The 15,339-nt window shown below is 53.4% G+C and overlaps 1 long non-coding RNA gene across 1 annotated transcript; it reads right to left on the reverse strand.

The window, feature by feature from the left end:
• Positions 1 to 991: 991 nt before the first annotated feature.
• Positions 992 to 5,319, reverse strand: LOC144488807 (uncharacterized). Its single transcript, XR_013496658.1, has 3 exons — positions 5,181 to 5,319; positions 2,566 to 2,677; positions 992 to 1,044 (listed from the first exon to the last, which is right to left on the reverse strand). It is a non-coding gene; the product is annotated as an uncharacterized LOC144488807 (long non-coding RNA).
• Between the last annotated feature and the right edge of the window lie 10,020 nt (positions 5,320 to 15,339).

Genomic DNA, 15,339 nt, shown 5'->3' on the forward strand with positions numbered 1-15,339 from the left:
GAAACAGCCAGGACCTCCCCTCTCGCTCCCGGGACTCAGAGGTTTACAGTATGGAAACAGGCCCTTCGGCCCAACTTGTCCATGCCGCCCCTTTTTTAACCCCTATGCTAGTCCCAATTGCCCGCATTTGGCCCATATCCCTCTATACCCATCTTACCCATGTAACTTTTTAAAAGACAAAATTGTACCCGCCTCTACTACTGCCTCTGGCAGCTCGTTCCAGACACTCACCACCCTCTGAGTGAAATAAATTGCTCCTGTGGACCCTTTTGTATCTCTCCCCTTAAACCTATGTCCTCTAGTTTTTAGACTCCCCTACCTTTGGGAAAAGATATTGACTATCTAGCTGATCTGTGCCCCTCATTATTTTATAGACCTCATAGAAATCATAGAAACCCTACAGTGCAGAAGGAGGCCATTCGGCCCATCGAGTCTGCACCGACCACAATCCCACCCAGGCCCTACCCCCACATATTTACCCGCTAATCCCTCTAACCTATGCATCTCAGGACTCTAAGGGGCAATTTTTAACCTGGCCAATCAACCTAACCTCTATAAGGTCACCCCTAAGCCTCCTACGCTCCAGGGAAAAAAGTCCCAGTCTACCCAGCCTGTCCCTATAATTCAAACCATCAAGTCCCGGTAGCATCCTAGTAAATCTTTTCTGCACTCTTTCTAGTTTAATAATATCCTTTCTATAATAGGGTGACCAGAATTGCACGCAGTATTCTAAGTGTGGCCTTACCAATGTCTTGTACAACTTCAACAAGACGTCCCAACTCCTGTATTCAATGTTCTGACCGATGAAACCAAGCATGCCGAATGCCTTCTTCACCACTCTGTCCACCTGTGACTCCACTTTCAAGGAGCTATGAACATGTACCCCTAGATCTCTTTGTTCTGTAACTCTCCCCAACGCCCTACCATTAACTGAGTAAGTCCTGCCCTGGTTCAATCTACCAAAATGCATCACCTCACACTTGTCTACTCACCCATATTGTCGGGTCATTCTCCAGCCCCACATTGGCACTCGGAACCTCCAGCCTGTGGACAGAAGTAGAATCATAGAATCACTAGAATACAGAAAGAAGCCATTCGGCCCATCGAGTCTGCACCGACCACAATCCCACCCAGGCCCTAATCCCATAACTCCACATGTTTACCCTGCTAATCCCCCTGACACTAAGGGGCAATTTAGCACGGCCAATCCACCTAACCTGCACATCTTTGGAGTGTGGGAGGAAACCGGAGCACCCGGAGGAAACCCACGCAGACACGGGGAGAATGTGCAGACTCCGCACAGACAGTGACCCGAGCCGGGAATCGAACCCGGGTCTCTGGCGCTGTGAGGCAGCAGTGCTAACCGCGGTGCTACCGTGCCACCCCCAAAAGGTTCCCTCTCCGGAACACAGTCAGGAAACTTTGCAGCTCCCGGAATTAGACGCCGGTCTCCTGCTATGAGCTATTCTAAGCACAGGCAGCGAGTGTTCGATTCACACAGTGGCCGGCCCGAAGCCCGTCTGCTCGGGGGGGTCCAGGGCGGCTCCGAACCACAGAGCCTGCACTGAGTCAGCGGGCCCTCTGGGACAGGACAGCGGAAGGGGGGCTCCCTCTGACCTCTGCCTCCTCGGGATGTGTACCAGGGCCCGCCACCAATAGACGTGCAGCCACAATTGTCCTTGACTGCGATGTACCATGTAGTCGAATAGCTGGTGTTACCAACTGGACCCACCACATAAACGCAGCGGCTGCACGGGCAGGTCAGCGGCTGGGAATACTGCAGCGAGTAACTCACCTCCTGAGCGAGTAACTCACCTCCTGACTCCCCAAAGCCTGTCCACCATCTACAAGGCACAAGTCAGGAGTGTGATGGAACACTCCCCACTTGCCTGGATGGTGCGGCTCCAACAACACTCAAGAAGCTCGACACCATCCAGGACAAAGCAGCCCCGCTTGATTGGCCCCCCATCCACAAACACTCACTCCCTCCACCGCCCACGCTCAGTAGCAGCGTGTGTACCATCTACAAGATGCACCGCAGCGACTCACCAAGGCTCCTTAGGCAGCACCTTCCAAACCCACCACCACTTCCATCTAGAAGGACAAAGGCAGCGGATACCTGGGAACACCCCCACCTGCAAGTCCCCCTCCGAGCCACTCGCCATCCTGACTGGGAAATATATCGGCCGTTCCTTCACTGTCGCTGGGTCAAAATCCTGAATTCCCTCCCTAACGGCATTGTGGGTCAACCCACACGTGGACTGCAGCCACTCAAGAAGGCAGCTCATCACCACCTTCTCAAGGGCAACTAGGGATGGGCAATAAATGCTGGCCCAGTGATGCCCATGTTCCAGAAATAATTTTTTTTTTTAAAAGGACTCTCAAACAAGGGGGAAGAGTGAGCATTCTGGATCTGTGGCAGAATGCACCAACAGGTCAGCCTCTCTCAGTCGCTGTTAGTGTCAGTCCCATGCGATCCGTGCACAGATATCTATGGAGGTGAGCTGACCGGAGACTAACACTTCCAACACCTGGCAAAAGCATTTCGAACACAGAGACACTCACTGGTTCCAGAGCTCCCGGAATGTCTCTTGGCTCAACAGCTCCTCCTCTTGACTCTCCGACATTGCCACGGATAGCGTGGGCACAGGCACGCAGGATACAACTTCCTCCCACACTGCAGAGACAGAAAGAAAGGGAGAGTATTGAGAATCTGTATCTAACCCCGTGCTGTACCTGCCCTGGGAGTGTTTGATGGGGACAGTGTAGAGGGAGCTTTACTCTGTATCTAACCCCGTGCTGTACCTGTCCTGGGAGTGTTTGATGGGGGACAGTGCAGAGGGAGCTTTACTCTGTATCTAACCCCGTGCTGTACCTGTCCTGGGAGTGTTTGATGCGGACAGTGTAGAGGGAGCTTTACTCTGTATCTAGCCCCGTGCTGTACCTGTCCTGGGAGCGTTTGATGGGGACAGTGTAGAGGGAGCTTTACTCTGTATCTAACCCCGTGCTGTATCTGTCCTGGGAGTGTTTGGTGGAGACAGTGCAGAGGGAGCTTTACTCTGTATCTAACCCTGTGCTGTACCTGTCCTGGGAGTGTTTGATGGGGGATAGTGTCGAGGGAGGTTTACTCTGTATCTCACCCTGTGCTGTACCTGTCCTGGGAGTGTTTGATGGGGGATAGTGTCGAGGGAGGTTTACTCTGTATCTGTGTGGAGTTTGCACATTCTCCTCGTGTCTGCGTGGGTTTCCTCCCACAGTCCAAAGATGTGCGGGTTAGGTTGATTGGCGTGCTAAAAATTGCCCTTAGTGTCCTGGGATGTGTAGGTTAGAGGGATTAATGGGTAAATATGTCGGGATATGGGGGTAGGGCCTGGGTGGGATTGTAGTCGGTGCAGACTCGATGGGCTGAATGGCCTCTTTCTGTACTGTAGGGATTCTAAGATCTAACCCCATGCTGTACCTGTCCCGAGTGTGTTTTTAGGCCCTGTATCTAGGGAAGGATGTGCTGGCCTTGGAGAGTGTCCAGAGAAGATTCACGGGAATGAAAAGCTTGACGCATGAGGAGCGTTTGAAGACTCTGGGTTTGTATTCGACGGAGTTTAGAAGAATGGGGGGAGGGGGTGATCTAATTGAAACTTACAGAATACTGAAAGGCCTGGATAGAGTGGACGTGGGGAAGATGTTTCCATTAGTCGGAGAGACTGGGATCCAAGGGCACAGCCTCAGAGTAAAGAGACGGCCCTTTAGAACCGAGATGAGGAGGAATTTCTTCAGCCGGAGGGTGGTGAATCTGTGAAATTCATTGCCACAGAGGAGGCCGGGCCATTGAGTGTATTTAAGACAGAGATGGATAGGTTCTTGATTGGTAAGGGGGGATCAAAGGCTATGGGGAAAAGGCAGGAAATTTGTAGGGTGGCACAGTGGTTAGCACTGCTGCTTCACAGTTCCAGGGACCTGGGTTCGAATCCCGACTCGGGTCACTGTCTGTGTGGAGTTTGCACATTCTCCCCGTGTCTGCGTGGGTTTCCTCCGGGTGCTCCGGTTTCCTCCCACAGTCCAAAGATGTGCGGGTTAGGTTGATTGGCTATGCTAAAATTGCCCTTAGTGTCCTGGGACGCGTAGATTAGTGGGTAAATATGTAGGGATAAGGGGGTAGGGCATGGGTGGGATTGTGGTCGGTGCAGACTCGATGGGCCGAATGGCCTCTTTCTGTGCTGTAGGGTTTCTAAGATTCTAAGAAAATGGGGATGAGAAACGTATCAGCCACGATCGAATGGCGGAGCAGACTGGATGGGCCGAATGGCCTAATTCTGCTCCTATATCTTATGGTCTTATTGGGGGTTGGGGCAATTGGAAGGGGAGGGGGTAGCAATTGGGGTCTAGGGAATTGGCTCTAGCCCCGCCCTCTTATTGGCTCCTCCTTCCGGTTCTATCGTCCGTCCGACGTCTCCACCGGAAGCCGGGTGACGTCACGGACACAAACATAAACAGTGAAGCGGGGGGAGGGTTTCCTGAGGGAGGCAGTTTTTCCTGTTTGAATGCGGGACGGGGAGTTACATCAGTAACACCTCCCACAGCCTCTGAGCGGCTCCTGTGAGGAAACAGGAGGGAGGGAAAAGAACACAAAAATTAAATATTTGGTAAGATTGTTAAATTCCGCCCCCCCCCCCTTCTTGGTCTAATGGTTTAGCCCCGACTGACCCAAAGCGCTGGCAAGTGGGAGGGGGGTTTGGGAGTCGGGGGGCAACAATAACGTTAGCAGTTGGAGCCTGGGCAGTGGGAGGAGGCGGGATTGGGGGTTTGCTGAGAGGTGGGATCGAGCCCAATTCACCGCAAGTTCAGTCCAGGGTCTGAGGCCTATTTACTGATGGGCAGCTTGTCTCCCCCCCGCCCCCCTCGGGGATGGTCGAGTCCGGCTCCAGTCCGCGTGGGGACAGCGCGGCCCCGGATAGCGAGAACCCCCCCCCCCCCCCCCGGGCTGGAGACCCCGCGGCTCCGCGTCCCCCCGGGCCGGGGCCCCGGACCTCCGGCTCCCCCCTCGGGCCGGACAGCGGGGCTCTGAGAGCGGGCTCCGAGCCGCCTCACCCCGGCCTGAGGCCTAACACCGCTCCCTCCCCCAGCTCCCGCCTCGGGCCTCGATTCCCCCGGCGGCCTCGGCCGCTCTGGGCTCCGGAACCCACCCGCCTGCTGCTGCTGCTGCGGCCGCTGCGCTCTCTCCGCCTCTCCTCCCCGCTCCTTCTCCCAGAGCCGGGGAATTCCCCGTCTATCCCATGGGGCCCCGCGCTCCGGCCCGGACCCCGCCCCTTCCTCCCGCGCTCGCAGCAGGGCCCGCCCACTCTCTACAACCGCCTTCCGGGCCTCCTCTGGTCCTGCCCCCTTCCACCCCGGCGTCTCATCGCAGGCCACGCCCACCCATTCACCGACCACGCCCACCCATTCACCGACCCCGCCCACATTCCGTCAGAATCAACCGCGCCGCTTCTCAGACCCCGCCCCTTCAACGCCGCCCCGCCCCTTTTTTCCTAGACCCGCCCATCGCGGTGTCCACCTCCTGTCCCGGACCCCGCCCATCTCCACAAATCGCGTCTCCGGTCCCCTCCCCGCCAACAGACCACGCCCCCACACTCCTGTCACCCCGCCCACCATTTGCAGAGGGTCATCCAAGGCCGCGTTCAGATCCCGCCCCTCTCTCCAGCCCCGCCCCCTTCCCCAGTCCCCTCACGCGTCATCCGTCCCGTCCCCCCCCCGCACCAACAGACCACGCCCACTTCACACCCCGACTACGCCCACTCCACACCCCGGCCCCGCCCCTCTCTGCTAGCCACCCCCCCCCCCCCCCCCTCTGTCCTCCCTCGACACCGCCGCCCGGGCGGCAGCGGCAGGAACCGCAGCTGTGCCACAAGATGGCGGCCAGGGGACAAAGATGTCCCTTTTGAAAAGATGTCCCTTTTGACAGGAGGGAGGGAGCAGACTGAGAACAGAAGGGAAAATGTCCCAAAGTTAGAGAGAGTGAGTGAAAAGGAGCAGGAAGACCGATTAGGGACTGGAAAGGGAGGGAGGAAGCTGAGGAACTGAATGAAAGATCCAGAACTGGCAAAGGAGGCAGAGAGTGGGTATAGATGGGTCTTTTTCAAAATGGAGGTCGGTCACCAGTGGTGTGCCCCAGAGATCTGTTCTGGGACCCTTGCTGTTTGTCATCTTCATAAATGACCTGGATGAGGAAGCGGAGGGATGGGTTGGTAAGTTTGCCGACGACACGAAGGTTGGTGGGGTTGTGGATAGTCTGGAGGGATGTCAGAAGTTACAGAGGGACATAGATAGGATGCAAGACTGGGCGGAGAAGTGGCAGATGGACTTCAACCCAGATAAATGCGTCGTGGTCCATTTTGGCAGGTCAAAAGGGATGAAGGAGTACAATATAAAGGGAAAGACTCTTAGTACGGTAGAGGATCAGAAGGACCTTGGGGTCCGGGTCCATAGGACTCTGAAATCGGCCCCGCAGGTGGAGGAGGTGGTTAAGAAGACGTATGGTGTGCTGGCCTTTATCAATCGAGGGATTGAGTTTAGGAGTCCGGGGATAATGATGCAGCTATATAAGACCCTCGTCAGACCCCACCAGGAGTACTGTGCTCAGTTCTGGTCGCCTCATTACAGGAAGGATGTGGAAAAGATTGAAAGGGTGCAGAGGAGATTTACAAGGATGTTGCCTGGATTGAGTGGCATGCCTTATGAGGATAGGCTGAGGGAGCTTGGTCTTTTCTCCTTGGAGAGACGAAGGATGAGAGGAGACCTAATAGAGGTGTATAAGATGTTGAGAGGGATAGATCGGGTGGACTCTCAGAGGCTTTTTCCCAGGGTGGAAATGTCTGCTACGAGAGGACACAGGTTTAAGGTGCTGGGGGGTAGGTACTGGGGAAATGTTAGGGGTAAGTTTTTCACACAGAGGGTGGTGGGCGAGTGGAATCGGCTGCCGTCAGTGGTGGTGGAGGCAAACTCAATAGGGTCTTTTAAGAGACTCCTGGATGAGTACATGGGACTTAATAGGATGGAGGGTTATAGGTAGGCGTAAAAGATAGGGATATGTTCAGCACAACTTGTGGGGCCGAAGGGCCTGTTTTGTGCTGTAGTTTTCTATGTTTCTAAAGCTGTCTTTACCAAGGAAGGAGATGGCCCCACAGTGAGAGAGGAGGTAACTATCACAATACAGGGATCTGAAAGTAATAAGATAGACATTATATAGACTGTCTGTACTTAAAATATTCATCAAGCTCGACCAGGTGAGATGAATCCAATAAGTAAAGTAAAGTTTATTTATTAGTCACAAGTAAGGCTTGCATTGACAGTAACTTCATTGCAGTGTTAATGTGTAGAAATATGGAAAAGGAAAGGTTATGAAAAGCGCTAGGCAGGATATTATGTTTAAATCAGCTCAAGTAAAAGCTCTATTTTAGTTCAGTAGTGAGTAAGCTGTCAGTTGTTGTAACTAGGTGTTTTAATACCTTGTAACTATTATTTGCTCTACAGTAATTAGTTAGACCACATATTTTATATATTATTTATATATATATATATATACACAAAGAAAATTACAGCACAGGAACAGGCCCTTCGGCCCTCCAAGTCTGCACCGACCATGCTGCCTGACTGAACTAAAACCCCCTACCCTTCCGTGGACCATATCCCTCTATTCCCATCTCATTCATGTATTTGTCAAGACACCCCTTAAAAGTCACTACCGTATCTGCTTCCACTACCTCCCCCGGCAGCGAGTTCCAGGCACCCACCACCCTCTGTGTAATTTTTTTAAAAATCATATCTTCTTTAAACCTTGCCCCTCGCTCCTTAAACCTGTGCCCCCTAGTAATTGACTCTTCCACCCTGGGAAAAAGCTTCTGACTATCCACTCTGTCCATGCCTCTCATAATCTTGTCGACTTCTATCAGGTCTCCCCTCAACCTCCGTCGTTCCAGTGAGAACAAACCAAGTTTCTCCAACCTCTCCTCATAGCTAATGCCCTCCATACCAGGCAACATCCTGGTAAATCTTTTCTCGTTTTCGTTCGAGAGAAGAAGGTTAAGAGGTGACTTAATAGAGGCATACAAGGTGATCAGAGGATTAGATAGGGTGGATAGTGAGAGCCTTTTTCCTCAGATGGTGATGGCTAGCACGAGGGGACATAGCTTTAAATTGAGGGGCGAGAGATATAGGACAGATGTTAGAGGTAGGTTCTTTACTCAGAGAGTAGTAAGGGCGTGGAATGCCCTGCCTGAAGCAGTGGTGGACTTCCTGTTGGGGAACACTTCAGTGGTCACAGGCATTCAGCCTCTGATCTTCGGGTAAGCGTTCTCCAAGGCGGCCTTCACGACACACGACAACGCAGAATCGCTGAGCAGAGACTGATAGCCAAGTTCCGCACACATGAGGACGGCCTCAACCGGGATCTTGGGTTTATGTCACACTATCAGTAACCCCCACAGCTTGCCTCCTGGACTTGCAGAATCTCACTGGCTGTCCTGTCTGGAGACAATACACATCTCTTTAACCTGTGCTTAATGCTCCCTCCACTCACATTGTCTGTATCTTTAAGACCTGGTTGGCTGTAGAGATTCGCATTCTAATCAGTATTCTGTAACTTGATTTTGTGTCCCTGTGCCCTGTTTGAGAGCACATTTCCACTCCATCTGAAAGTTAATGGCATTTGCTACCAAATAAACCTGTTGGACTTTAACCTGGTGTTGTTAAAACTCTTACTGTGAATGCCACTTGTCACTGCCCTCCATTCAGAAACACACCCTTCCACCGCTATCCTCTGTCTTCTTTGACCGAACCAGTTCTCATAGAAATCATAGAAACCCTACAGTGCAGAAGGAGGCCATTCGGCCCATCGAGTCTGCACCGACCACAATCCCACCCAGGACCTACCCCCACATATTTTACCCGCTAATCTACACATCCCAGGACTCTAAGGGGCAATTTTTTAACCTGGCCAATCAACCTAACCCGCACATCTTTGGACTGTGGGAGGAAACCGGAGCACCCGGAGGAAACCCACGCAGACACGAGGAGAATGTGCAAACTCCACACAGACAGTGACCCGAGCCGGGAATCGAACCCGGGACCCTGGAGCTGTGAAGCAGCAGTGCTAACCACTGTGCTACCGTGCCGCCCCACCTGTATCTGTATCCACCTTGCCAGCTTACCTCTGATCCCATGCGACTTCACCTTCTGCACCAGTCTGCCATGAGGGACCTTGTCAAAGGCCTTACTGAAGTCCATGTAGACAACATCCACTGCCCTACCCTCATCAATCATCTTTGTCACATCCTCGAAAAACTCAATCAAGTTAGTGAGACATGACCTCCCCTTCACAAAACCATGTTGTCTCTCACTAATACGTCCATATATTTCCAAGTGGGAATAAATCCTGTCTCGAAGAATCCTCTCCAATAATTTCCCTACCACTGATGTAAGGCTCACCGGCCTGTAGTTACCTGGATTATTCTTGCTACCCTTCTTAAACAAAGGAACAACATTGGCTCTCCTCCAATCCTGTAGAAGTCTCAGAACACCAGGTTAAAGTCCAAAAGGTTTATTTTAAAAGTTTATTTATTGGAACAAAGAACAATACAGCACAGGAACAGGCCCTTCGGCCCTCCAAGCCTGTGCCCAACGAGACCATTAGTCCCAAGTAGGTTTACATTAACACGGCAATGAAGTTACTGTGCAAGTCCCCATGTGACTGCTTCAATTCACGGCGCCAGGGACCCGGCATCTGTTCAGGTAACACTGAGGGAGAATTTAGCACCCTAACCAGCAGGTCTTTCGGATTGTGGGAGGAAACGGGAGCGCTCAGAGGAAACCCACGCAGACATGGGGAGGACGTGCAGACTCTGCACAGACAGAGACCCAAGTCTGGAATCGAACCCGGGTCCCTGGCGCTGTGAATTGAAGCAGATACATGAAACTGTTAACAGAATAGAGACATCAGATAAAGATGTCTGACTAAGGGAAAGATTGAGGTAAGAGGGCTCAAGGAGACTTCATAGGGCTCGATGGTGATATATTGGTGTCCCATGAGGTATGGTGATCACACAGTCCTGGGATGCTCAGTATTTCGTTCTATTGGATCAATACGGAATGGATGTCATTTATAACCCTTTTGATTGGATTGTGTCCAGCTGCAGAATTGTAGAAGCCGTGGTGATTTTCTTTGTCTGGTGGTGATGTGTCCTGACCTTTTGAGGAGGCACTTTCTTTCCCCTTGCTGGCAAGTAAATAAATACATAACCTGATGGTCAAGTATCTTGTGTTAATGTGTATTTCTGTTCAGAGTCAAATTCAAGTTGGGACTTCGACCGATGATACTGAAGGAAGTGAGAGTGGAAATGATGAGCGTTGGCCAGAGTTTTTCAGTCTCCCTTAGACTTGGGTGATGCCAGAGGACTGGAGAATTGTAAATCATAGAATAACACAATCCCGACAGTGCAGAAAGAGGCCGTTTGGCCCATCAAGCCCAAACCAACCCACTCAAAGCACCCCACCCACGCCCCGTAACCCCGCATACTTACCCTGCTAATTCCCCTTAAAATAAACTTGTGTCCAAAAGATGTTATTAGTGTTACAAGTAGGTTTACAGTAACACTGCAATGAAGTTACTGTGAAATTGCCCTAGTCGCCACACTCTGGGGCCTGTTCAGATACACTAAGGGGCAATTTAGCACGGCCAATGCACCTAACTAGCACATCTTTTGGACTGTGGGAGGAAACTGGAGCGCCTGGAGGAAACCCACGCAGACACGGGGAGAATGTGCAAACTCCACACAGACAGTGTCCCAAGCTGGGAATTGAATCTGGGTCCCTGGTAGCTTAGCATAGTCCACGCACCTAACCTGTACATCTTTGGGCACTAAAGGGCAATTTAGCACGGCCAATCCACCTTTGGAGTACTGCGTCCAGTTCTGGTCGCCGCACTACCAGAAGGACGTGGAGGCTTTAGAGAGAGTGCAGAGAAGGTTTACCAGGATGTTGCCTGGTATGGAGGGTCTTAGCTATGAGGAGTGATTGGGTAAACTGGGCTTGTTCTCCCTGGAAAGACGGAGAATGAGGGAAGACCTAATAGAGGTGTACAAAATTATGAAGGGTATAGATAGGGTGAACAGTGGGAAGATTTTTCCCAGGTCGGAGGTGACGATCACGAGGGGTCACGGGCTCAAGGTGAGAGGGGCGAGGTATAACTCAGATATCAGAGGGACTTCTTTACACAGAGAGTGGTGGGGGCCTGGAATGCGCTGCCAAGTAGGGTGGTGGAGGCAGACACGCTGACATCGTTTAAGACTTACCTGGATAGTCACATGAGCAGTCTGGGAATGGAGGGATACAAACGAATGGTCTTGGACCAATGAGTGGCACAGGCTTGGAGGGCCGAAGGGCCTGTTTCCTGTGCTGTACTGTTCTTTGTAACCAGCACATCTCTCAGACTGTGGGAGGAAACCGGAGGAAACCCACGCAGACACGGGGAGAACGTGCAGACTCCACACAGACAATGACCCCAAGCTGGGAATTGAACCTGGGTCCCTGGCACTGTGAGACAGCAGCGCTAACCACTGTGCTGGCCTAATGTTACTACCTTGTTACATGTAGGAACAGTAATTTGGGTCAGAGTTAATAACCACATGGCCAGTGTGGGTTAATTAAGGAGAGCCAGCACGGATTTGTTAGGGGAAAATCGGGTTTAACTAACTCGCTGGAGGTTTTTGTGGTGAGTAATAGTGAGGGGTTGATGAGGGCAGTGAGGGGTTGATGAGGGCAGTGCGGGGTTGATGAGGGCAGTGAGGGTGTCCTGGTAAGGTGCTGCACACAGGACTTGTGAGCAAAGCTCACGGAATGAAAGGGAAACAGCAACATGGATACAGAGCTCGCTGAGTGACAGGACGCAGAGAGGTTAATGGATGGTTTTCAGGCTGGAAGAATCGTGGAGTTCCCCAGGGATCAGAGTTGGGACTCTTACTCTCCCTGAATATATTAATGATCTAAACCTTGGCGTCTGTGAGTCCTCCCGTCTGAGTGTGTGTGCCCGTCTGTGTGTGAGCATGTGTGTGTGTGACTGACTGTTTGTGTGTGTGTGTCTGTGCCTGCCCACCTGTGTGTGTGACTGTCTGACTCTGCGTATGTGTCTGTGTGTCTTTCTGCGTATATGTGAGTATCTGTGTGTGCGTCTGTCTGTATGTCTCTGTCTGTGTGTGAATGTCTGTCTGTGTGAGTGTGTGTATGTGAATGTCTGCCCGTCTTGAGCGTGTGCCTGTGAGTGCCTGTGCCTGTGAGTGCCTATGCCTGCGAGTGCCTGTGCCTGCGAGTGCCTGTGCCTGCGAGTGCCTGTGCCTGCGCGTGCCTGCGCCTGCGAGTGCCTGCGCCTGCGCGTGCCTGCGCCTGCGAGTGCCTGCGCCTGCGCGTGCCTGCGCCTGCGAGTGCCTGCGCCTGCGAGTGCCTGCGCCTGCGAGTGCCTGCGCCTGCGAGTGCCTGCGCCTGCGAGTGCCTGCGCCTGCGAGTGCCTGCGCCTGCGAGTGCCTGCGAGTGCCTGCGAGTGCCTGCGCCTGCGAGTGCCTGCGCCTGCGAGTGCCTGCGCCTGCGAGTGCCTGCGCCTGCGAGTGCCTGCGCCTGCGAGTGCCTGCGCCTGCGAGTGCCTGCGCCTGCGAGTGCCTGCGAGTGCCTGCGCCTGCGAGTGCCTGCGCCTGCGAGTGCCTGCGCCTGCGAGTGCCTGCGCCTGCGAGTGCCTGCGCCTGCGAGTGCCTGCGCCTGCGAGTGCCTGCGCCTGTGAGTGCCTGTGCCTGTGAGTGCCTGCGAGTGCCTGTGCCTGCGAGTGCCTGTGAGTGCCTGTGCCTGTGAGTGCCTGTGCCTGTGAGTGCCTGTGCCTGTGAGTGCCTGTGCCTGCGAGTGCCTGTGCCTGTGAGTGCCTGCGCCTGCGAGTGCTTGCGAGTGCCTGTGCCTGTGAGTGCCTGTGCCTGTGAGTGCCTGTGCCTGCGAGTGCCTGCGCCTGCGAGTGCCTGTGCCTGCGAGTGCCTGCGCCTGCGAGTGCCTGTGCCTGCGCCTGCGAGTGCCTGTGCCTGCGAGTGCCTGCGCCTGCGAGTGCCTGCGCCTGCGAGTGCCTGCGAGTGCCTGCGCCTGCGAGTGCCTGCGAGTGCCTGCGCCTGCGAGTGCCTGCGCCTGCGAGTGCCTGCGCCTGCGAGTGCCTGCGCCTGCGAGTGCCTGTGCCTGCCTATGCCTGTGAGTGAGTGCCTGCCTGTGAGTGCCTGTGTGTCAGGGGGATGATGAGAATTGAGAATATAAAATTGCTCAGTGGCAGGGAAACATGGAGCACGTTTTTCTGAAGGATTTTGGCTAAACTGCCCGGATACTAGCCCAACCAATCAGAGCAGTCCAGGGGGAGATGCTGGGAATGTGGAAAACATTCCGGGAGGGAATGGTGGGAGGGATCATACACTGTTAATCCTGCCTCTCGGAGAAGGAGGGGGAACCATTCCCAGCCTGGACTGAACTGTCTAATACCAGCCCGGCTCCACATCCTGGGATTGGGTGGCGCGGGGGGGGGGAGTGTGGAAACCAGCCAAGGTCCCTGGCCTGACCACGGCTTAGAGCCTTCACTGCAAATCCGTGGGTGTGTGAGGGCCTTCCTGGTCGATCAGCCAGCCCCACGCTGACTGTCTGAGCTCCCGCATGGAAAACATTACCCCCCGAATACAGGCGGGATTCAGGGGAGGAGGGGGTGGCCGTGTCCCCCTGTATTCAGGACAGGAGTCCTTTATACCCGGCGCATGCTGCCATGGGTGTTCCCCCCTTGAAGTCGGGTGGGACAAGGCACCCATGGAGACCCCTGCACCAATCCCCCAGACTCTGAGCTACTTCCCCTGCAGGGCACGTGAGGCTACGCGTGGAATGCCAGTCAGTGAACCCAGGCTGATCTGACCTGACCGGACAGGTGGTAGCACCCACCCAGGACACCCAGTTTGATCTGTCCAGTCAAACGGTGATGATCCTTCCCCGACTCAATATCCAATGTGTAGGAATCCTGCGGCGAGTAATTCACCTCCTGACTCCCCCAAAGCCTGTCCACCATCAACAAGGACACAAGGCCGGCGTGTGATGGAATACTCCCCACTCGCCTGGACGGGTTTTTCTGTTTCTTTCTCTCTCTCTGTTTCTTTTCCTCTGTCTATTTTTCTTTGCCACTCTCTCTCTCGCTCCCTCTTTCTCACTGTCTCTCTATCTTTCATTTCTCGCTCTCTCTCGGACGGCACTGTGGCACAGTGTCCGAAAGACGTGCTGGTTAGGGTGTATTGGCTGTGCTAAATTCTCCCTCAGTGTTACCCGAACAGGTGCCAGAGTGTGGTGAATAGGGGCTTTTCACAGTAGCTTCATTGCAGTGTTAATGTAAGCCGACTTGTGACACTCATAAATAAACTTTTAAATACTCTGTTTCTCCCTCTCTCTCTTTGTCTCTCTCTCTGTGTCTTTCTCTCTGTCTCGTTCTTTCTCTCTGTCCCTCTGTTTTTCTCCCTCTCTCTCTCTCTGATCCTCACTCTGTTTCTCTTTATCTCTCTGTCTCTCTGTCTTTGCCCCCCTCTCTGTCTCTCTCTTCCTGTCTCTCTCTCTTTCTCTCTCTCTGCCCCCTCTCTGTTTTCTCTGTCTTCCCTCCCCCCCTCTCTTTTTCTCTCTCTCTCTCTCTCCCCCCTCTCTCTGTCCCCCTCTGTTTTCTCTCTCTTCCCTCCCCCTCTCTCTTTCTCTCTCTCTCTGCCCCCCCCCCCCCTCTCATTGTCCCCCTCTCTGTCTCTCTCTCTCTCTCTCTGTCTATCTCTCCCTTACCTCACCTCTGGCCCCACCCTATCCTCCCTCCTTCAGTCACCCCTCATCCTCAGTGAATGTTGTGTGTGTGGCCGCTGCCTCTCGCTGGCTCAGACAGGGAGTAAACCTTCACGGGAGATAAATGCAGGGGCTGGCTATTCCCCCATGGTGTGCATCACATCCCATCCTGTCATCACTCCAAAGCGGCGTCCCGTGAGTTTCCCAGCCAGAGTAACCAGTAGGGTTGCCACCCACCCCCCCGCAGGCAAATATCACCAACACATCTATCCCCGTGACGCAATAGCTACCCCTGCCAACCGGAAAGCAAAAAAACTCATTACCCCAACTGGATGAAGTTCAGTCAAACAGCCTTTTATTCCCCAGTAAATGGTTCAAATAACCTCAGTCTTTGTTGAATGCCCTGATGATATTTCTCTGAGATTTCACTCTGCAATGTCTGGGGGATTGGCCTCCAATTCCTGGAGTTAATCCTCCCAGTTAATC

The sequence above is a fragment of the Mustelus asterias genome, unplaced genomic scaffold, assembly GCF_964213995.1.
Source record: "Mustelus asterias unplaced genomic scaffold, sMusAst1.hap1.1 HAP1_SCAFFOLD_1874, whole genome shotgun sequence".
In the NCBI taxonomy this organism is placed as follows: Eukaryota; Metazoa; Chordata; class Chondrichthyes; order Carcharhiniformes; family Triakidae; genus Mustelus; species Mustelus asterias.